The 15,719-nt window shown below is 54.2% G+C and overlaps 1 long non-coding RNA gene across 2 annotated transcripts; it reads left to right on the top strand.

Moving 5' to 3' along the window:
• The first annotated feature begins 2,212 nt into the window (after nucleotides 1-2,212).
• Nucleotides 2,213-6,329, top strand: LOC142076748 (uncharacterized). Of its 2 annotated transcripts, XR_012671306.1 has the most exons (4): nucleotides 2,213-2,282; nucleotides 3,132-3,263; nucleotides 4,160-4,255; nucleotides 6,244-6,329. It is a non-coding gene; the product is annotated as an uncharacterized LOC142076748 (long non-coding RNA). The 2 variants fall into 2 exon arrangements; XR_012671305.1 differs by lacking the exons at nucleotides 2,213-2,282; nucleotides 3,132-3,263; nucleotides 4,160-4,255 and adding an exon at nucleotides 5,267-5,964.
• The last annotated feature ends 9,390 nt before the right edge of the window (nucleotides 6,330-15,719 follow it).

Here is a 15,719-nt window from a genome sequence, read left to right as displayed (position 1 = left end):
GGGCCGAGGAGCGGGGCTGTGCGGGCTGTGCGTCCCGGGGGAGCCGGGGAGTGGGGCTGGGGGGGGGCTGTGCGTCCCGGGGGAGCCGGGGATTGGGCTTGGGGGGCTGTGTGTCCTAGGGGGGCTGGGGAGTGGGGCTGGGGAGTGGGGCTGTGGGTCCTGGCGGGACTTGAGAGTGGGGCTTGGGGCTCCCAGGGGGCTAGAAAATGGTGTGGTCGGGTGCTGTGAGCACCGGGGGTGCTGGGGCTGGGAGGTGCTTGCAAACACCGGGGAGGGGCTGCGAGCATGGGGGGCACAAGGGTTGCACCAGGGTCCGTGCACGATCACCTCCATTGTACGGGTGTCGATGTACAGGCAGCCGCGTTGGACGCGGCGCCGTGCGCGTGCGGACTCCCGGGACGGGGACTACAACTCCCGGCGTGCCCCGCGCGGGCGGTCCGGCGGAGCCGCGCGCTGATTGGCTGCGGAGAGTATTTCAACGGGGCGCGCGGCGGGGTCTGCACCGAGGCGGCGGCGGCAGCGTGAGTGTGGAGCCGAGGAGTGGGGCTGTGGCGGGGGGGGCGGTCCTGCAGGCTTCGGGGAGGGGGGGTGGGGGGGCTCCAGGCGGGGGAGGGGCTGTGAGCATCTAGGGAGCGGGGCTGGGGGGGGGGGGGGGGGCGTGTCTGTGTGCCCTAGGGGGGCCGCGCAGTGGGGCCGGCGGGGTGGGGGGGGAGGCGCTGTGTGCAAACAGACCCTCCCTGCGAGTCCCCGCTGTCGCCCCGTGGGGCCGGGGACCCCCCAGCCCTCCCTGCAGGCAGACGGGCAGCCTGTAGGCAATGGAGGCCGCCCGCCCCAGCGAGCCTGGGGGCTTCACGGGCCGAGTCGAGGGAGGAGCTGCTGGAGAGAGGGCTTAGAAACGGCCTTCTGCCCCCGAAACTCCTGGAGCGTTTGAAGGGGAGGGACAGGTCCACCCCAGGGCCCCAAGGGGAAGACCTCGGAGCAGGGACTTGGGGTTGTTCCAGGAGCAAAAGCTGGTCCCAGCCAGCTCTGCTCTGCTCCCCCGGCACCGGGATCAGACCTTTCAGCCCCGTTTCTGCCAGAAGCATCACACAAGCGCTTGTCCTCCCCGGGGGCATCTTTGGGACTTGAGAACAGGCGCAGCAGCTGGGTTTTTGGGCTTAGAAGTGGGCGCTAAGTGAGCTGGTTTGGGGGCCCAAAGCAGAAGCCGGTTTGGCCGTTTGTGCGGGGGGGGGGGGGGGGTGGGAGGGCATTGGGGCTGCAGGGGAAAGCAGGGGCTGGGCAGGTGTGTGGACCGCCCCCCCCCGGAGGTGGGGGTCTGGTCCTGCTGGACCCCGAAGTGCGGGAGGCCGGCATGCACCAGGCCAAACTCAACGTCTGCGGTGGTCTCCGGGGGGAAGAGGTGGTCTCTGCTTTTCAGACCCCGCACGCCCTCTTCGAGTCCAGCTCTTCCTTGTCGACTGCTTAGAATAGTTATTAACTAACTAATCGTACAAACTAATTAATATTTATACAATGTACACCTATGATATTTAATCCTAATAGTCAAGTTTTGACAGCGATTGATTTACGACCTTGTCAAAAGCCCAGGCTGTTGCAAATAGCTGGAGCTTGTAAGGAGAAGGAGCTGAAATCAACAGGAGCTTCAGTGCAGAGCGGGAGCTTCAGTTAGCCAGAACCGTAGGAAGCAGGAGCTGGAACGAGACGGGGTGTCCGCTGTCTGGGGCATGTCTTAGCCGGAGGCAAAATTACCTGCAGCTGTAACGAGCAGGAGCTGCGATTCGCTGCAGTGTCTATTTGCCGGAGCATCCGTCGGCCGGACTGCACTCCCAGCACGGCTGAAGAGCAGCCAGGCGCAGGCAGGGCTGTCCCCAGCAAGGCGCTCCGAGCGGCAGGGTGGCGAGTTGTCCTTCTGCCAGCGGGGAGCCCGGCCTCTTCCCTCGGGGAATAAATCCAGGCCGCGTGCCTCTCTCTGCGTGGAGGGTCTCTCCCGGTCCCCTTCCCGAGGGCTGAAGTGAGGTGGGGGTTCCCCGGCTCTCCCGGGGGGCAGGCGGCAGCACGAGGCGGCGGCGGTGTCTCCCCGGTACCCGGCAAAGGGGAGAGAAACCGGCCGGCGGGAGCTCCCGGGGTGCACAGCCCGGCCCCGCACGGCAGAATCCTTCCCTGTGTTTTCACCGTTGGCTGGGTGTGACAAACAGGTTTGTTTTGTGCCTCCTCTTTTCCCAGCGTCACCTTCTGCGTCACGTGAAGAAAATCCTGCGTGGTTGATGCCGCTTGCTGCTCAGGTAATGGCACGTGGGGGGCCGGGGGAGCGGGGAGAAACATTGGCGAGTTCAAGGACGCTGCAGCTACTCCATGTCAAACCCAGGGAAAAGGCAAATTTGCTGCCGGTGCAGAAAAGCTGATGAACAGTTGCCGTTAACAGAGCGTGCCTCGTTCCTGAATCGGTCCCTGGGTAGTTACGAATGTTTTCCTTTCAGGTAAAAGGATGGACTTTCATCTACGATAAATTAAGAGCTGCCTGTTACCTTCTTTAGGGTCGACTGTTTCTCTTCTGTTTGTTCATACTGATTTTATGGGCAGGTTGGAAATAGCCTTTTATTTTTCTATGCATAACTCAATTTTTAGTAACATGTGGTGTCAGGATAGTTAATTTTTGAGCACCTAGGTACCGCTAGAAATGTAATGAATGAAACACGATGGAAACTGATGTTTAAACTTGATTTTTACTTGATTTTTTTTTCATTAGAGTGTTGATGGCATGTTGTCCTGTGGCTCAATCCACATTCTGTTCAGTGGAGTCTTCAATCTAGGACTTTTAAGGGAAAAAGTTTGTCCTTCCAAAAAAGGGCTAGGCATTCATAGGCTCGAGGTATAGACTTGGAGAGTCGCTTAAGTACGTGATCAGAATTAAAGCCAAATGTCGCTTAATGTTGCTGCTGTTGGTCTTCACTTTCATTAATTTCCCTGCTGCTCCGTCACGGTTGCGAGCTCTGAATCATAAATTTTTTTTCACTCCCTAACGCACTTTTCGCCCCAAGGAGAGGCTACGTTGAAAAGTTACTTAGTTTCCTCACAAATGCATCGGTCAATAAAATGAGTTATGATTCTTAAAACCACAAAAATGACACCAGTCTTACAGATCTGGACTATTTCTGAACACGTGCTCATCGCGTGCAGGTGTCGTCGGGATACAGATCATCTGCACTTCATGCTCTGACAAGACAATCTGCTGAGACAGGGACGAGCTCCAAAAGAAAAAAAAGGTACAACGTCAAGGTTTTGTTTTGTTGTTGATTTTTGTGGGTTTTTTTTGTGTTTGTCTTGTCTTTTTTTTTTTTTTTTTTAAGAGTGCGATGTTGACTGGTGGCAGCCTGCAGAGCTCTCTTGCTGCCTGACCTCTCCTTTCCTTCTCTGTCACTCCTCTTTCATGGCTGTAATTTTCACTCGGGTAGTTTTAGAAGAGCAATTTAGTTCCTCGCCTGTGTAAATGTGCTGGTAATACCTGGAAGGTAAATGCTTGAACCAGTAGCGAATAACTTGGCTACAAGTAGAATTTCTGAAGGAAGAACAACCACCACAACAACAGGAAGCAAGTAGCGAGTTACCCCAAATTTGTGTGTGTCAAACACATCAAAGTCTTACTGCCAAACATTGTTTGGCAATGTGTTCCAAATGGCTAGTTTTAAAACAACTGCAGTTTTAAAAGATCTTGACCGTTTGGAGAAACGGCCTGGAAAAAAGGATTCCTCTTTTGCAGCGAGTTCACGAGGACAGATGGGTTGCTGTACTCTTTAACAAAAACACTCAACTTGGGACGTATAGGGTGAGGAAATCGCGGCTATACTTAGGCTTGAGAAAATGCATGTAGGTATCTGCGTCTGTCACCTGCGTGTCTCTAGGAAAGCGAGTTCTAGCGAAACTAAAGCTGCCAATGAGCCAAAAAAAAAGGCACGGTTGTCTAAAACATGCAAAAGCTCTAGTGGGCTGTATCAACAGCTGTACCAAAGATGATGCAAAATACTTTCTCCTCCACTCAGTTGTAGTCTTCACAGAAAAGGAAGCTTTGTGCTAAATGGTTTTTTTTTTTTTTTGGGGGGGGGGGGGGGGCGGGGGTTTGTTTGGTGTCCCCCCCCCACCCCCCCACCCCCCCCCCCAGCAGAATGTCAACGGCCACCATTTCGCCGCGGTCGCCCTTTCTTCTGCTGTGAAAGTACGAGACAGACGGAAAGGATCCGTAGTGGTCTGCAAGTACAAGGTACGCCTGTGATATGGACTTTACAGTTAACATTAAGAAAGCGGCAACTCTCCTATATAATTTTTTAACGTGAAATATTTTAACACAAATACTAAAAATAAAGGAGGTCTGTTCTGGAGCGTGGTACGCCTATGCAAAGCTTGCTTCCCTCCGTCTATTTTCTCTTCCTGACAGCACAGTCTTCGGTTTCTGTGGGCTTACTATTAAAGGGTACTGTGAAAATAATGTTGGCCTAGAAGAGGAAAGGAACCGTTTGTAAGAGTTTGGATGTTCGGGAGAAACAGACTTGGTTTTCACGATAAAAGCTTTATGCTTTTTCAGTCAGTAAGTGTTTAAAATACCTTACAGTAGTACTCGAAAACCTTACTGAGATACTAGCATCGGTGCTAAAAGCAGTCAAGGTCAAAGAAGAGACGTGGACAAAACGGGACAAATCGGCGTCGCTTCGGTGCGTTTTCCAGGCTTTCCCAAGGAGCGTTGGCAGCCTCGTAACTAGCGACAGAGAGTCCTGATGTGTTTTACTGCTTCTATGATGTCCTTTTTCCTTGACCTACAGTGTGTAATTTTGACTTCAGTTGGAAAGAGATTTTCCAGAATGGAAATCTTTCTCATTCAAAGGAGTTGCCTTTTATGAACTTCCCATCAGAATGGATCTTCAGAGGTGATGTACTTGGCAGTAGAAGTCATCCGCAACGAGACTTTTCACTCTCTCTGGAAAAAAAAAAGTAGGAAGTCGATTTCCTTGCAAAGACCCAAGCGCAGCACGCCTTCCAGTAGTCGATGTATCGCTGGTCTTTGGTTCTCCGGTGTAACAGTCGAGATGCCGTAAAAACGCGTTCCTCCGCATGCTTGGGTACAGCCAACAGCAGTAGCAAATCTGCCAATCCTTTTTGGTAGCCTTATGTATTGCAGCACCGGGGATTTGATATTCCCCACCGCCTGCCCCCCCCCTCCCCCCCGCCCCCAAAAATGTAAAACCATGTGGGAGATCTCGTATCTCACTGATTTTTCTATCGTAAATGAAATTTAAAAAAGAAAGTTAAAATTGTATAATTTCCAAACTGACTTGCATTGTTTAAACTGCAACTGCCAAACAGCTGTAGCGTATAATTTATTAGGTGTACTTAAGCAGTTGGGTAGTTGCTCTAAACGTTTAAAAAGAGAGGCAACTGAACGTTACGGGTTTTTTTCCCGATCTTTTGACAGAGTGCTCTGAAGTACTTTATTTCTGTCTCGCTTTCAATGGCGCGTTTCCCCGGCAGTTCGGTAGCATCGGTCTCGGCGCAGCTGGCCAGGCGTCCCTCCTAGTCATGTCACACACGCAAAACCCCTGGTCAAACGATAGCTGTGTATTTTGGAGGTAGATAATTTAACGGTATGAATTCACAGCTCTGCGATTTCAATTAACGCAAAAGGAAAATCAAATATTTTTATAGTATAAGTCGTCTTCTTGTACGTATGTAAACGTACACGCACCTTTTTAGCATAAAATGAATTGCTGAGATTTGTTCTTTCTTTTTCATTTTACTCTTCCAAGTTTTACACTTCACTTTCAGCTTTATTGACCAAGCAAGCAAGATGCGCAGCAGCAGCAGCAGCAGCAGCAGCGCAAGGGCTGGAGCTGTGGTGGTGGATCCGTGAGCGTAGATGCTGATTACGGCGCGCCCTTGTCCTGCAGCCTCACGGGGTTATCTCCCGGCAGCGGTGCGGTAAGGAAGGGACGAGACGTTTTCCAGCACCAGCGAGAGCGTTTACTTCTCTGCTAAGAACGTGTTCAAAATCGCGTCAATTAGTCTTCACGCTGATTTTAAGCGTTCGAATCGCTCGAGCTTTTAAAGGCCGCGTTGTATTTCGAGCTGACCCGTTTGCCTGGCACCCTCCTTTAGCTCGACTGCTACCCTCTCCCTTATCCTGACCGAATTCCTCTGCTGCCTTCGGTGCTGTTTTTTTAATATGCTGAAATGCCAGTTGGGATTTTTGTTTTTCAGATGCCTCGCTGTAAGCGTCCCGTGGTGCTCAAGAGAGACCCCCGGCCCAGGTTTGCCTGCCGGTCGTTAGGCGTGCTGAGGGTAAGGGGCCAGCTGCCAGCCTGCGGGACAGGGGCTGGGGGGGGCTGCAACCGTTTGGGGGGCCGCCCCTCCTTTATCTATCTAGCAGAGCCCCCCTTTTTGGCGGGGGTGCGTGCGTACATCCGTAAATGGCATTATTAAAGTAACGAGCTGCCGGTTGGGGCCGTTCCCCTCATTTTGTGCCTTTTTTGGGGCTGAATAAAAAGGGGGGGTTGGGGGGCCTGGGGGGGTGATGATGTCATTTGGGGCACCCCAACATCACCGGGGGGGTGATGATGCCGTGGAGGAGCAGGTGAGTGGGGAATGGAGGGGTTATGGGGGGGTGTCGTGTCCCCCCCCCCCCCCCCGAAAGGGGGTCACAGCCCAAAAATGCCTGAAAATTAATGGGGGGGGGTGGGGGCGTTTAAAAAAAAAATTTAAAACTGTAAATATGTGTGTGAGGCGTTGAAATAGAGAAAAATCTCTGATTTTTATGTATATTGAAAAATAATATTCATTTATATACAGAAAAGAATTTCAAAATAAGAACCTATATCTACTATGTTGTATAAAGGATTTTAGCGTATAAAAAAATTCTAAGTAGACGTATATAGGGTTTTAAAATACAAAAATAACTCGCGTACATATAAATTAAAAAACAAAGGACTTTAAAATGCAAAAAGGATGATATATTTTGTATATGAAGGAATTTAAAATAGAAAAAAGTCTGAACGGATAGAGCTATCTACACTTACTACCTGTTACATAGTAAGTCTAAATAGATATTATATGTGATATAAGAAGTTATATATAAATGTAAATAGATATCTAAGTCTAAATAGATACAAGTGTAAACGGATATCTAAGTCTATAAAGACACAGGTGTAAATATATGTAAGTGTAAATAGAGAAGTCTATAAAGATATTTAAGTGTCAAAATACATAAGTCTAAACAGATATATAGTCTGAATAGGTATTGCATGTAGTAAGTGGGAAACGGGGGGGGGGGGGGGGAAGTGAGACATAAATGTGTTCCCTAAATACATGTATATGTATGTGTAAATAGATACGTAAGTGTAAATGTCTATGATAGATAAGGTTTTTAACATGCAAAGAAACCCTGTTTATAGAAAGGATGTAAAGAATTGACACCACCTGCTGCCCCCCCCCCCCCCCCCAATACCTCTCATTGAAGATATAAAAGCGCTTTCAAAAGCTGCCCCTTTCCCCTTCGCCTTTACCGCCTTTTCCCATCCTGATTTGGGGCCAGTTCCCCCAATGGGGACTTTCCCCTGCGGGGCTGTGCACGCCCAGAGCGGGACCTGACACTGTGGCATAAAAATACCCCCAAACCCCTGAATCAGGGTCTGCAAGGGTGGGTCCGGGGGTGGGGGAACAAAAAAACAAATCACAATTTTGGGGGAAAAATACCCAACTTGGAGCTCCCGGGAAAGCCAAATCCACCTGGATTTGCTCCCTTGTGCAGCCGGAAAGCTCCCTTGTGCAGCCGGAAAGCAAAAAAAAAAGTCCTCATTTTCATGCACAAAACTAAAAGCAAAAAATCACCAATTTTTATGTTGCGGAAAAGCGCCGAAAAACCTCCAAGTTGAATATTTTGGAAAAGAAAAAAACCCCAATTTTCATACTATGGAAAGGCAAAAAACCTCCCAATTTGGGGTGAGACACCAGCGGTTTGAGGGGCATCGCTGGGGGTTATCCGGTGTGGATTATCCCGTGAGGGTCAGTTACCCGGAGCGGATCATCGGTTGCGGTTTGTCCCAGGTGAGTTATCTGTGTGCATTGTCCCGGGTGGAGCCCCCGGCGTAGGTCATCCCCGAGCATGCCGCTCCCCACGCCTGCCCCCCTCTCCCCCGCGAGGCTTTCCCCTGCACCCCACTCCCGCCCCACTCTCCCTCCTCCTGCGTTTTGGGTTTGTGCTGCAAACGGCCTTGATGACGCAGGGCTCCGTCAGTTCCTGCTGAGCAGCGCCTGCGCAGCGCCGGGGGCTGTTCTGCTCCTCGCCCCGCCCTGCCGGCGAGCAGCCCGGGGGTGCGCGGGGGTTTGGGAGGGGGCACCGCTGGGAGAGCTGAGCCCACCTGACCCAGGGGATGTTCCAGACCGTATGACGTCATGTAGTAAAACTCGGGGGGAGGTTGGCCGGGGGGCCGCTGCTGGGCCTCACTTCGACGTCAGTTTAAAGCCTCAGAAACTGCATTCACGGAAATCGGTGCAGGGGGAACTGACGGTTGTGGTTGAACTCGGCAGGGAGCTTCACACCGCAGAGCCGCTCTCTCGCTCCCCGCCCCACGAAGTGATTGGCTGCGGAGGGTATTTCAGTGGGGCGGGGGGCGGTCCTGCAGGCCCCGGGGAGCGGTACTGGGGGGCTCCAGGCAGGGGAGGGGCTGTGAGCATCTGGGGAGTGGGGCTGGGGGGGCGTGAGGGCTGTGTGCCCTAGAGGGGCTGGGCAGTGGGGCCGGGGGGAGCTGTGTGCATTAGGGGGCCGGGGAGTGGGCCTGGGGCAGGATGCAGGCCCCTGGGCGGGGTGTTTTTGTGGGTCAGGGGCAGTTTGTGGAGGGTGTTCGTGTGAGGGAGGGACAGTTTGGGGGTGTCCGAGGGGCGAGGGGGCTGTTTAAGAGTCCATGTGTGTGAGGGAAGGGGCAGTTGGGTAGGGGGGGTGGTGTTTGTGAGGGGAAAGGGGCAGTTTGGGGGTGGATGTGGGGGGGGAGAGGGTAGTTAGTGAGGGGGAGGTGAAGTTCACGCGTGACCGGGGCGGCTGGGGGAATCCATGTGGGTGCGGGCAGTTGGCGGGGGTTGGCGTGGCGGAGGGGCAGTATTTTGTGGGGGACTGGTGGGGAGGAGGAGCCGCGCTGGCCGCGCGCCTGGCGGAGCTTGGGGGCGTGGTGTGGGGAAAGGGGGCAGGGCTTCAGCGCCACCTGCGTGGAGCGGGAGTACGGGTCCTTGGGGTGGGGGGGCGTGACTTTGGGTGTTTGGGGCGGGGTTACGAGGTGGGGGCGTGGCTGGGGGTGCTCGGGGCGGGCCTGCGGGCAGGCGGTGTGGCTTCGGGCGCTGCCTGCATCCCTCGCAGTAGCTTTGGGTGGGCGGGAGTAGGTGTTTTGGGGGGTTTTGGGGAGCTGCTCATCCCCTCCGCAGTAGCTCCCCCGGGCAGCGTGGCAGAGGGCTGGCAGGACTGCCCTGTCCTGGGACCGGGCTGGAAGTGGCAGAAGGTGGTATGGAAATCTGGGACCTCGTGTGGGCGCACTGATATCTATCTACTACAAGAGGTACTGCTCCCCCACCCCCCTCATCCCCCCTGAATGCCTGCGTTCCTCCAGTCCCTCCCCCGCACCCCCCAGTCCCTCCCCCGCCTAAGATTTTTACCCCCTCAACCCTAAACAGGACCCGGAGATCCTCCCCACGAGTTGGCTTGGGGAGGGGGGCTGGCTCTAGCCACACCCCTTTCAGGTCTAGAGCCCGCCTCCTGGGTCTAAGCCCTGCCCCTTGCCAGGTTTGGGGCTCCCCTCTAAGCTTGGACCCCCCGGGGGGTTTCACAGCCCCCCAGGAGCGATTTCAGGGCCTCCCCAGGAGCTTTTCCCCTCGCCATTTTGAGCCACCCTGGGGCCATTTTGGGGTCCCCTCACTTCCAGGGAGACCCCCCTTCCCACCAGTGGCCCCTAAATCTCTGTTACCTGTTTCAAGGCCCCCCCCCGCCCCCCCCCGACTGTTTGGGTCCTGATGGGGGCATTTTGGGGGCCCCTGGGGTATGTTGAGCCCCCCCCAGATTTTGGGGGATTCCCCATGGATTTCTTTCTCCCCGCCTCATTTCCACTTGTCCTTCCCACTGCTTCTGCTTGGATTTTGGCATCCCCTCCTGATCCCCAAGGTTTTGGCGACCCCTCCATCTCCCCTCCTCCTTGATTTTACCCCCTACTGCCCCATTCCTGCTCCTGCCTCCTGCTGCTTTCCCTTGAATTTTGGGGGTCCCGCCATGGGTCAGTGATGCCCTCCAGGTTTTTGGGGGACACCCCTGGGGTTTTGCCGCCCCCTCCTCCCCCTCCAGTTTTGGGGGACCCTGACCACTTCCTCCCCCCTTGATTTCATGCTCCACGCTGCCCCGTTTCCACTCCTCCATCCCACTGCTGCTCTTTGGCTTTCTGGTTTCCCTCAGGGGGCAGCGACCCCCCCTGGGGTTTTGGGGACCCCCCTGGGGTTTTGGTGTTGCTCCAAGTTTCAAGGATTCCCCCCATCTCTTCCCCACGTTGATTTTATTCCTCCCTTCCCGTTTTTGCTCCTCTTCTCCAACCGCTTCCCCTTGGTTTTTGGGGTCCCTGGGGTTTTGGGGACCTCCCAGTTTTGGGGACACACTCTATGTTCTTCTGCCCATTAATTTCACCCCCCACTGCTGCTATTCCCCCTTGACTTTTGGGGTCCCCCGTGAGCCCCCCCCGGGGCTTTGGGGTGTTCCACCCTGCCAGGGCTGTTTTTTGCCCCTGCCCCTTCAACCAGGGCTGGTTTTCTCCCCCATCAAGGCTGATTTTCCACCCTGGTGGGGTTGCTTTTCTCCCCCTGCCATTACGGGGGCTCATTTTTTCCCCCTCACCAGGTTCAGTTTTTGCCCCATGCTACATCCGGGGCTGGTTTCCCCCCTTACTGGGGCTGTTTTTTACCTCCCCCACTGCAACTGCTGCTGTTTCCCTCCTGGCAGGCGCAGCTGAAGCTGGCGGAGGAGACGGTGCAGCGGCAGGCAGCACAGGCGGCCAAGCTGTGGGCGCCGGCAGCTGCCCAGGAGCAGCGGCTGGGGCAGCAGGAGGAACAGCTCCATGGCCTGGAGATGGAGCGGCGACATCTCCATAACCTCGGCCAGGAGCTCAAGGTGAAGCCTGGGGGGGGGTTGGGTGGGGGACGAACCATGTGAATTCCCTCCTTGTACCGCTAAAATAAGTGTCTCTCCTTCCTCAGGGCAACATCTGTGTCTTCTGTCATGTGTGGCCGGTTTGTGCCTTTTTTTGTGCCTTTTGTGCCTTTTTGTGCCTCACTTTGTGCCTTTTTTGGGGCTGAATAAAAAGGGGGGTTGGGGGGCCTGGGAGGGTGATGATGTCATTTGGGGCACCCCAACATCACCGGGCGGGTGATGATGCTGTGGAGGAGCAGGTGAGTGGGGAATGGGGGGGACATGGGGCGGGTCCCCCAGGAAGGGGGTCACGGCCCAAAAATGCCTGAAAATTCACGGGGAGGGGAGGGTTCAAAACATTTTAAAAACTGTAAATATATCTGTGAGGCCTTGAAATAGAGAAAAATCTCTCATTGTTATATATATTGAAAAATAATATTCATTTATGTGTATAGAAGGATTTCAAAATAAGAACCTATATCTGCCGTATTATATTAGAGTATTATATTAGAGTATTATTTTAGAGTATACAAAAATTCGAAAGACGTGTATAGGGTTTTAAAATACAAAAATAACTCGCGTACATATAAATTAAAAAATAAAGGACTTTCAAATGCAAAAAGGATGATATATTTTATGTATGAAGGAATTTAAAATAGAAAAAAGTCTGAATAGATATCGCTATCTACACTTACTACGTGTTACATAGAGAGTCTAAATAGATATTATATGTGATCTAAGAGATTATATATAAGTGTAAATAGATATCTAAGCCTAAATAGATACCTAAGTCTATAAAGATAGAGGTGTAAATATATGTAAGTGTAAATAGAGAAGTCTATAAAGACATTCAGTGTCAAAATATATAAGTCAACGGATACATAGTCTGAACAGGTATTATATATAATAAGTGGGAAATAGGGGGGTATAAGTGAAACATAAATAGATTCACTAAAAATATATATATATATATATATAGGGGGAAAAATACCCAACTTGGAGCTCCTGGGAAAGCCAAATCCACCTGGATTTGGGCAGCTGGAAAGCAAAAAAAAAAACCCCATTTTCACGCATAAAACCAAAAGCAAAAATCACCAACTTTTGTTGTGAAAAAGCATTGAAAAACCTCCAAAAGGAATGTTTTGGAAAAGGAAAAAAACCCAATTTTTATATTATAGAAAAGCAAAAAACCCCCCAATTTGGGGAAGATTTGGGGTGAAACACCAGCCATTTGAGGGGCATCGCTCGTGGTTATCCAGTGTGGGTTATCCAGTGAGGGTCAGTTATCGGGAACGGATTATCTGTTGCGGATTATCCCAGGTGAGTTATCTGCTGTGGGTGGTCCTGGGTGGACCCCCTGGTGTAGGTCATCCCCACGCATGTCCCCCCACGCATGTCTCTACCCACACACGCCCCTCCCAGTGTCCGCCCCCCCTTTCCCATGCAAGGTTTTTCCCCCGTGCGAGGTTTTCCCCATGACGCGCCCCCCGTATCCCCTGCCCTCCTGCCTCGTGCCCGCACTGCCCTCCTCTCTCCTCTCCCTCCTCCCCACCCCCCCGTGTTCCGCGCTGCCTCCCCGTAACCCCTCTCCCCGGACCCCTGGGGTGCTGCCTACCCCGCCAACCTGCCCGTTGCCCCCCGTTCAAACTGTGGCACCCCCCTCCCGCTCCCCTGCACCCCACTCCCACCCCACTCTCCCTCCTCCTGCGTTTTGGATTTGTGCTGAAAAGGGCGTTGATGACGCAGGGCTGCGTTAGTTCCTGCTGAGCGAGCAGGCTAGGGGTGCGCGAGGGTTTGGGAGGGGGCACCGCTGGGACAGCTGACCCCACCTGACCCAAGGGATATTCCAGACCGTATGATGTCATGTAATAAAACTAGGGGGGAGGTTGGCAGGGGGGCCGCTGCTGGGCTGCGGCTGGCTGGGCATCGGTCGGTTGGTGGCAAGCAATTGTTTTCATTTGTACCGCTTGTCTGTCTGGGGTTTTTCTCTCTGTTGGTTTCCCCCCCGCCCCTTTTCCTTACAAGTGGAGTTTTTTCACTTTTGCCCTTCCAATTCTCTACCCCATCCCACTGAGGGGGGAGCGAGTGAGTGGTTGTGTGGTGCTTAGTTGCCGGCTGGGATTAAACCCTGACTCAAGGTTAGTTGCAAGCCCTGCCTGGCTAAATGCTTTAGGCTGTCCGTGTTATTCCTGCCATCTTGCTAGGCCATCCTTGTTCTTTTCCGCTGCTTTCAAGTGCCTTGTGCTCCATCAGCAGGCTGGGAAGTATGGTTGTGGCAGAAACTGCTACACCCTGTGACTCCTTCTCAGGTGGTTAGCTTTGCCCTTTGTATGGGCTGCCGAGGTCGTCGGCTCCGCAGGGGCCACAGGCAGCCCGCAGAGCTTGACGCCAAGCCATTCCTTTCCCCTCGGCGCAGCAGCGGTTCCGCCGCTGCTACAGGCAGCCACTCGCTCGAGGGCGAGGGGCTGCGATGACGACAGGCTGCTGCACGCTTCAGTCGAACTAGGACGCCGTTCTCTGGGGAGCCGGTGCAAGGAGAGCTCAGGTACGTTCTGTACTGCCGATGGCTCTTCACAAGGGAAGCGTGCTCTGGTTTTAGCAGAAAAAGGTGTCGGACACAGGCAGCCACCTATCACTGCGCACAGCTCAGCTATTTGGCAGGGGTCTTGCTTGTTCAAGTAGAGGCGTATTCCTCGCCTTGCAGTCTCGATGGCAAAACAATCGGGGGTTCAAGTTACAAAAGCCTTTTGACATCGGAGCGAGATGGCAGCTGGGTTTCTACCAGCACCGTACTTAGCTGCGTGGCTAGCTGAAAATGGCTCGCGGGCCAGGAGATATGCAGAGAGGTCTAAAATAAAGAAACCAAGTGTTGAAGTGATTGTTTCAAGGAGGCAAATTAGGCAGCTAAAGGAACCGAGCTGCTCCCCTGTCACGTTGGCAGAACAGCCCCTCCAGCCTACTAAGTACTGCGTGTTGCAGGCAGCAAAGTGCAACCGTGACGCTTGCTGGCAGGAGCGGCAAGGAGTGCAGAGCTACGCGCCCTGTACAGAGCAAGGATGGAACCTGCCGGGCTCTACGGTCATCTGCTGAGGACGCCTAATACACCAGCAGGCCTCTTGGCTTTCCCTGCTTCATTTCTAATTACTTTGCATGCTGGAGGGCAGGGTGGTAAGTGACGTCGTGCAGTGTCTCTCCTCCAAGTGACAAGCCTTGCGTGGCAAGCCTTGTGCGTGTGCAGGATGAGGAGAGCGGAGTGCTGATAGCACAGAGGTGAGGAAAGGTGCAAACACCGCAACAAAGCCCCAGGACCACCAGCGTATCGCTCGTTTGCAGATCAGCCACTCGCACCTGGTCCGCTCAGAAGCGCGGTTTCCTGATGGACGTAGCTGCCCCTCCCCTGCTTTCAGGGTGCCACCCGTGTGGCCTTATTTTTTTAAAATCTCTCTCCAGCATCTGTTGAGTCGCTGCTGTCACTCCCACAACCCCGATGTCACCTGCAGACCGAGACAGCGATCCCTGGGGCTTCCTCCGGGTTAGAAAGAAACCTGTTCCACAGGTTCCCCGTGCTGCTTCTCCTCCGCAGGTAATGGGCTGGGGGGCACGGACGGAAACAACCACGGGCCTTGTAAAGCGGCCAAAGGGAAAGGACTGAAATGCTGGGGCCACCGGGTGCTTTTTTTGGTACAGAGGCGATGAAGATTAGTGCCCGGGCCGCGAGTGGGAAAAGGGCAGGGAAATCTAAGCCCAGTACCCCCAGTAAGCAGTTACCGTCTTTCGGTGGTCCAAACTGGGCGGAGAGATCGGGAAGGGGTCGGTGAGGCGACGGTGGCACCCGGCGGCCGGAATTGGGTACTGCAGCTCTTGAGCCGCGCATGCGCGGTGGGGCGCGTTGCTGCCCTCGCTGCTGCCACCGAGCGACCAAAAGTGGGTACTGCAGGCCGAGGGCCGCGCATGCGCGGTGGGGCGCTTTTCTTTACTCGCTGCTGCCACCGAGCGACCAGAATTCGGCACTGCAGGGCAGGGGCCGCGCATGCGCGGTGACGCGCTTTTCTTTGCTCGCTGCTGCCACCGAACGACCAGAATTTGGTACATCAGGTCGGTGGCCGCGCATGCGCGGTGGGGCGCTTTTTTTCCTGCTCCTTGCTGCCACCGAGCGACCAGAATTCGGCACTGCAGCTCGAGTGCCGCGCACGCGCAGTGGTGCGCTTTTATTTGCTCGCTGCTGCCACCGAGCGACCAGAATTCGGCACTGCAGGTCGGGACCCGCGCATGCGCGGTGGGGCGCTTTCCTTTGCTCGCTGCTGCCACCGAGCGACCAGAATTCGGTACTGCAGCTCTTGACCCGCGCATGCGCAGTGCCGCGGTTTTGCTTTGCTCGCTGCTGCCACCGAGCGACCAGAATTCGGCACTGCAGGGCGGGGGCGGCGCATGCGCGGTGACGCGCCTTTCTTTGCTCGCTGCTGCCACCGAGCGACCAGAATTCGGCACTGCAGGTCGGGGCCCGCGCATGCGCGGTGGGGCGCTTTTC

This window comes from Calonectris borealis, unplaced genomic scaffold (assembly GCF_964195595.1).
Source record: "Calonectris borealis unplaced genomic scaffold, bCalBor7.hap1.2 HAP1_SCAFFOLD_110, whole genome shotgun sequence".
In the NCBI taxonomy this organism is placed as follows: domain Eukaryota; kingdom Metazoa; phylum Chordata; class Aves; order Procellariiformes; family Procellariidae; genus Calonectris; species Calonectris borealis.
The sequence above is the reverse complement of the archived record's forward strand: the minus strand, read 5'-3'. Positions and strand labels throughout refer to the sequence as shown.